Source organism: Megascapheus bottae, chromosome 18, assembly GCF_031878675.1.
Source record: "Megascapheus bottae isolate mThoBot1 chromosome 18, mThoBot2.hap1, whole genome shotgun sequence".
NCBI lineage: Eukaryota > Metazoa > Chordata > Mammalia > Rodentia > Geomyidae > Megascapheus > Megascapheus bottae.
The window spans coordinates 25,328,240-25,334,561 of NC_143526.1; the positions used below are offsets into that span (position 1 = coordinate 25,328,240).

Genomic DNA, 6,322 nt, shown 5'->3' on the forward strand with positions numbered 1-6,322 from the left:
CCCATGTTCCCTGAGGGCCCCTCCTGCCACCATCAGACCCCTTATCTGTGCACAGCGGGGCTCTTTGGCCCTTCTTCCAGTTCTCAGCCCTTTCTCATGCCATTTGTCTGGCTCCCCTAGATCTCACTCTGGTGTGAGCACAAGGAGCTCATTTCTCATGTTGGTCTCCACAACCCCTCCAGGAAATGCTGCCCCCTCCCCCCCAGCACTGTCTGTGCCCTAGGCTCCTCCCCCTCCTGCCCATCCCCATCTGTCTCAGCTGCTGGGCAGGGAGCAGGTTACACAGGGTGCAGCCCTGGGACATGGCCTCAGCCAGCCACAGCCCCCATGGGGTGTCAGTCCTTACCCAGAAGTGGTGACATCCCCATCCCTGGAAGCTCCTCTCCCAGCAGCCTTGTGTTGCTTCTCCAGGGCTCAGGGAAGACTCACACTCTGTCCTCGGCTGGCCTAACCCCGCTGACCACTGGTCATCTTCTTCCTCTCTATTTGCTCCATAGCCTGTGTCCTGGTCAGTTTAGAGTTCTGACTAGGCTGGGACGGCCAACATGGTCCTGTCTCACTGTGACACAGAGTCTGTCTGTTAGGGCTGTTGACCGTTTAACTGGTTTGGACTCCAAGGAGCCAACTGCCAGGTGATTCTGATTGGCTGAGCCCTGTGGCCTCCTGAACACCTGCTCACCAGCTGCGTGGCTCACCAACACACCTGTTCAGGTTGGAAGAAGATGAGACCAGGGTAATATTTCTAGTAGGTGTTTGGTGGTTTTCTCTGGATTTAGGGGTCATTCATCTTTTTTTTTTCTGGAGAGTCCATGCATCTTCATTTTCTAAGAAAATTTCTTAAGTCTATGGATGCTCATTGAGGAATTCTTTAGTTACCAACAACATGCTGAAAATGCATCCATGCTTGTATAAGGACATGATATATAGCAATTACATTTCTGTAAAATATACTGTGAGATACAAGCATTGATATGACCAAGTTCAACTCCTGCGGGCTTTCTCCAGCACAATGTGCTGTCTGGCACCTTAGTGGGATTACAAGGCCTAGGCCAGCGGTAAAGGTGCTGAGGAGAGGTGATGAGGGCATGAACAGCTCTGGAGTCTCAGTTAGGGCTCAGTTGCCCTTCACTGGGATATCCAGCAGTTCCATTGCCCAGTGTCTTTACCTCCAATACCCAGCATGGCAAGAATTCTCACTGATGCTCAGGCCTGAGGCTTTGCATTCTGACCTGTTTACTAGGGACAGGAATTATCTTGGCACCTGAGTGCATGGAGAAGCAGGAAGTAGAATCTGGTTGTTTTCCCACTGGACGTGGATTGTTTTGCAGTTTATTCAGGTTCCTGATGACTGTTGATCACGGAGAACACACCACATTTCTACAAGGAGTTGGTACTACAGACTCCCCACCCCACCCCTTCAGCATAGGTACTTACGTGGCCTCCTGTCCCTCATTCCTGTCCTGGGAGAGAAGGTACAAAGTGCTCTGGGAATCAGAAGGGACATGAAACCACTTGGACCCCTGGAGACTCTCACAAGGCGGCTGTAGGAGCCCCCCCCCCCCCGACACACACCATGTGAGAATCTCTTCTATACTGGCTCCTGGTGTTGATGGGAAGGATCCTTGGTCTCTGTTCTAACCATGTGGTGAAGGGATGGAGTGGATTGCCCCGAGTTTCACCCTGGAGTACTGCCTATATTTCTGCTTGTGATTAATCACTTTTGGAAATAGATTCCATGGAAGTTCAAGCTTGCTGTGGGCAAAAGGGACAGCCCCTGCCTGCAGTAGGTAAGGAACCAAGGTAATGGTAGGAGAGTTGGTGTTTTGTCTTAGAAATCACAGTGGGAAGACCTTTGCTTATGGGATTTATGTAAATATATTTTCATCCAGAAATTATTTGATCTCTTTCGTTGACTCCTTTGACCCTTAAGAAAAACCATAGGGCCTGGAGTTTGGCCTAGTGGTTAAAGTGCTTGCCTAGCATGCACGAAGACCCGGGTTTGGTTCCTCGGTACCACATACATACAAAAAAAACGCCGGAAGTGGTGCTGAGGCTTAAGTGGTAGAGCTCTAGCCTTGAGAAAGTCCAAGGACAGTGCTCAGGCCCTGAGCTCAAGCCCAGGACTGGCAAAAAAAAAAGAAAAACCATCTTTAAGCACATAAAGAACAAAGTTAGCCCAAACCTTCAACCCAGGAAGGAGATGCCAAGTGTTCTCATTACAGATAAATTAGAATAGTGTTATCCATGTGGTCACCAGAGGGCGCTGTAGGAAAACATTTTGAGGCTGTCCTTCAGCCTTCACTTTAAAACAGAAAACCCCACCTGAAGCTCATTTATTTCCTGTTTTCAAAATTAGCATTAATTCCTCATAGAAGGGGTCTTATTTATACACATCTATTTCTGTGTATAACACACTCTAATCAGTCACGTCGCCATCATCTCCCTTCTCCTTTACCCCTATCAGACCAATCTCAACAAACCTTGTTTCATTTTCATGAACTTTCATAAAGGCTTTTAGCCTTTTTCTCCCTCCTTCCCTCTCTCTGTTTGCCTCTCTCCCCTCCCCCCCCCCGCCCAGTACATTCAACCTGGGTTATAATATTCCTTTTTGTTAGAGGGTATGTTAATTGTTAGATACATAGCATCTCACACATGCATATATTACAGTCAGGCTGACTATACATATGTGCACATGGACATGCATATGTGGATGTCCACACACACACACATGCATCCATGGACATACATGCATCATGTATGTATGCCTGTGGACATACACATATGCATCTGTGTACACGATATATTTATCCATACATGTGTACATTTTGTATATAGTTGCACATACATATGTGAATATTTACATGTATTTTATATATGTAATCAAGTGTTTATGTATGCATGTTTATCCACATGTAGGAGAAACACTGTGACCTCTGTTATCCTGAGCCTGGCCTACGCTGCTTAATATGATGGTTTCTAGTTCTATCCATTTTTCTGCTAATGACACAATTTCATTCTTTTGTGTGTGCGCGCACATGTGTGTGTGTGTGTGTGTACGCGCGCGCGCGCGTGTGTGATGGGGCTTGAACTCTGGGCTTGGGGGCTATCTCTCAGGTTTTTTTTTTTCTTGTAGGTCATGGGACTTGAAGTTGGCTTGGGTGCTGTCCCTGAGCTCTTCATCTCATGGCTACAGCCCTGCCCCTGGGCCTGGGGGTTGTTCCTGAGCTCTTCAGCTCAAGGCTACCATCCTACCCTAGAGCCAAGCTCCACTTTCCATTTTCTAGTTTTCTAGAGGTTAATTGGAGATAAGAGATAAGGTTAATTGGAGATAAGGACAGCCTTTTGTTTCCAAGCTGGCTTTGAACCTTGATCCTCAGATCTCAGCTTCCTGAGATGTTGGCATGAGCCTCTGTGCCAGGCTGTGTCCCTGAGTTCTTCAGCTCAAGGCTACTGTACTACCTCGGGGCCTGGGCATTGTCCCTGGGCTCTTCAGCTCAAGGCTACCACTCTACTCCTTGAATCTCAGTCAGTCCTACATCCCATTTTCTAGTTGTTAATCGGAGATGACAGTCTCATGGTCTTTAGTGCCCCAGCTGACTTTGAACCAAGATCCTCAGATTTCAGCCTCCTGAGTAGCTAGGATTACAGACATGAGCCACCACACCTGACAATTTCATTCTTTTTTTTTTATAGTTGAATAATATTACAGTGTGTGTGTGTGTGTGTGTGTGTGTGTGTGTGTGTGTGTGTGTGTGCCTGTTGTAGGAAAAGTAGACTCGGCCATGTGTCATGGTACACACCTGCAATCCTAGCACAGGAAACTGATACAGGAGGATGGAAAGTTTGAGGTCAGCCTGTTTTGTTTTCAAAAAACAAAAATCTTTCTCTAACATTTTACAAGTGATAGACAAGAGTGGACTATACGTAGCTGTGGCAAAATGACAACTAAATATCCGTCCCATCTGGTTGGTTTTTAAATTATTTGCTGTAATCTTTTCTATATTTGACCTATTTTTTCTAGCTGAAAAAGAAAAGCTATTAAAGCAATTTAACAAATCACAGGGAAGCTCACCAACATCTCTGAGTGCAGGTGGGTCTAAGGTTATTTCTTTAACTGGTAGATCTTTTCATAGATAAAGATGTGTGTTCAGAAAGAAAAAAAATACAAGCATCTTTAGATTTCCTAGGTCCAGCTGGATCAGAATAATCTTAATGGAGAGAGACCTTCTCTAATCCTAAACGAGAAGGCTCAATCTTTCCTGGCTTTCATTAGACCTTCAATTCCTCAAATACAGGGACTTGGTCATCCTTCTCTGTAGATGGCGAAGAAGTTGTCTAATCGCCTAGTTATAATGTGAGGTTGTTGAAAAAAACAAAATAATGCAAAAGGTTTAAAATGGTTGCCAACTTCTGCATCCAGAGAACTCATTTATGCGAAACATTAGCAATAGCCATGAAAGAAACATTCAGGAAGGAAGAAGAATGAAGTCAGAAGGAAAACCTCCAGACAGTACCTAGTAAAGTAACTGTCCTTGGGTAGAGGACTCCGTGAAGAATGACTCTAGAGTCACAGTTAGTAGAATGCACATCAGCATTGACCTGGATCGCACAATGGGTCAAGGATTCTTTGCTTTGTAAAACACAGGGTTTCCATGTTCAGAGTTTAAGTAATAAGCCTAGAGACACTGCCAAAGAAACATGAAATTTCGTCACAGAATAAAGTGGAAGCAAAAGAGAAATAGCAAGCAGTCTACCTGCAAGGCTTCCAAGGGAGACCCTCTTCTCTCAACCCTGGGGGGGGGGTGGAGGGGAGCAGGCATGATTGGATAGGTCTTTGAGTCTCGGTTAAATGCTACAGGTTTTCCCGGGTAAGAACAAGATCATTTCTATTCTGAAAACCTTGACTAAGAAAATAACACCCCCCACCCCCGAATCAATTGACACCTTGCAAGAGGATTGTTAATGGTACAAAAGAATGTTGAGAAACTCACCCACATAGACTCTCTGATGGCTGGTGCCAGGGCTACAAAAATCATGTCTAGTGCATGGCAGTTAACTGGGCCTATCTCCCCTCACACACACTTACTCAGTGTCTCCATTCCTGTCCCCGTGTACTATGCCTAAGGGACCCAGATTTCTCTACGTGTGTGTGTGTGTGTGTGTGTGTGTGTGTGTGTGTGTGTGTGTGATGGGCCACTACTGGGCTTTGAACTAAGGGCCTTAGGCTCTCGCTCCACTTTTCCACTCAAGGTTGGTGTTCTATCATTTGAGTAATGCCTACACTTCTTTTTCTTCCTAGGATCCGTTTGTTCACTGAAGGGCATCTGAAGAGCCCTGGGTTTTGAATTAACACAATCCAGGGTTGTGAATTCCCCAAGCTACCTCGCAAAAGGAAATCCAAGCCTTTTTTCAATGACCTTGATACCAAACGATTCAAACAGTTTACAAACTGTGTCCAACCCTCAGCTAAAGGGAAAGTGACACATGAACAAAGGACACATTTCTCAGCTACTTGGAACATATCTTTCATCTGGGGCTTATGTAATAGAAAAATGAAACATATGCTGGCAGTGGATTCAGTGTATTGGGATTGGGGGAGATACAAATGAACCAAATAAAAGAGCCTTTTCTTGCTTCCTGGGACAGACTCAGCTCCAAGATTCGCAGACATCATATTCCTCTTCTTGCTGTTCACAAGCAGGTAGTTGGACCTCAGGTCCACAAAGAATTGGGATTCTGGAATCTGACTCTTTAAAAAGAAAAGCCCATCCTTATGGTTGGCTAGAGAATAATCAACTTGCTTCTTCAATGAGACTGGAACCATAGACTTATGAGGGGGATCAGACCATCCTTACCTGGCTGTTCTATTTATCCGAGACCCAGAGTCACCTTGGAATCCCAATTAAAGGAGTAAAAACCTGGAGAGAGCTATATCAGACTGAGTGCAGGTCATTATTTTCACTGGGCACTGTGAAAGTTGAAACCCACTGTGGATCATTCACAGAATCTGTGACAAGTCCCTTATTCTACAGGTGAAGTTAGAACCAGAGGATCAGAAATGAATCCCCAGTCTGCTGACTCACAGATTGAGGGTGGTCCTTCCCCATATCCATCTGTTCAAACGGATGTTGTTCAATACCAGTTTTGTCCTTACTCTCAGGATCTCAGTAGCCCAACTTTGACAGATCACCTGAGAAACTAGCACTGGCCCACTTAAACTGAAAGTCTGAATTTGACATTTTTATGTCCCCCATACTCTTCTTTGTCAATCCAGATTCCAATTCCAGCATGTCAGGATTTCTTTATGACTCTGCTAGCTCAC

General features: G+C 45.3%; 1 long non-coding RNA gene across 1 annotated transcript; it reads left to right on the forward strand.

Annotated features, from left to right (window-relative positions):
* Positions 1–619: 619 nt before the first annotated feature.
* Positions 620–5,931, forward strand: LOC150050232 (uncharacterized). The gene is made up of 3 exons (XR_016538595.1): positions 620–745; positions 4,022–4,090; positions 5,300–5,931. It is a non-coding gene; the product is annotated as an uncharacterized LOC150050232 (long non-coding RNA).
* The last annotated feature ends 391 nt before the right edge of the window (positions 5,932–6,322 follow it).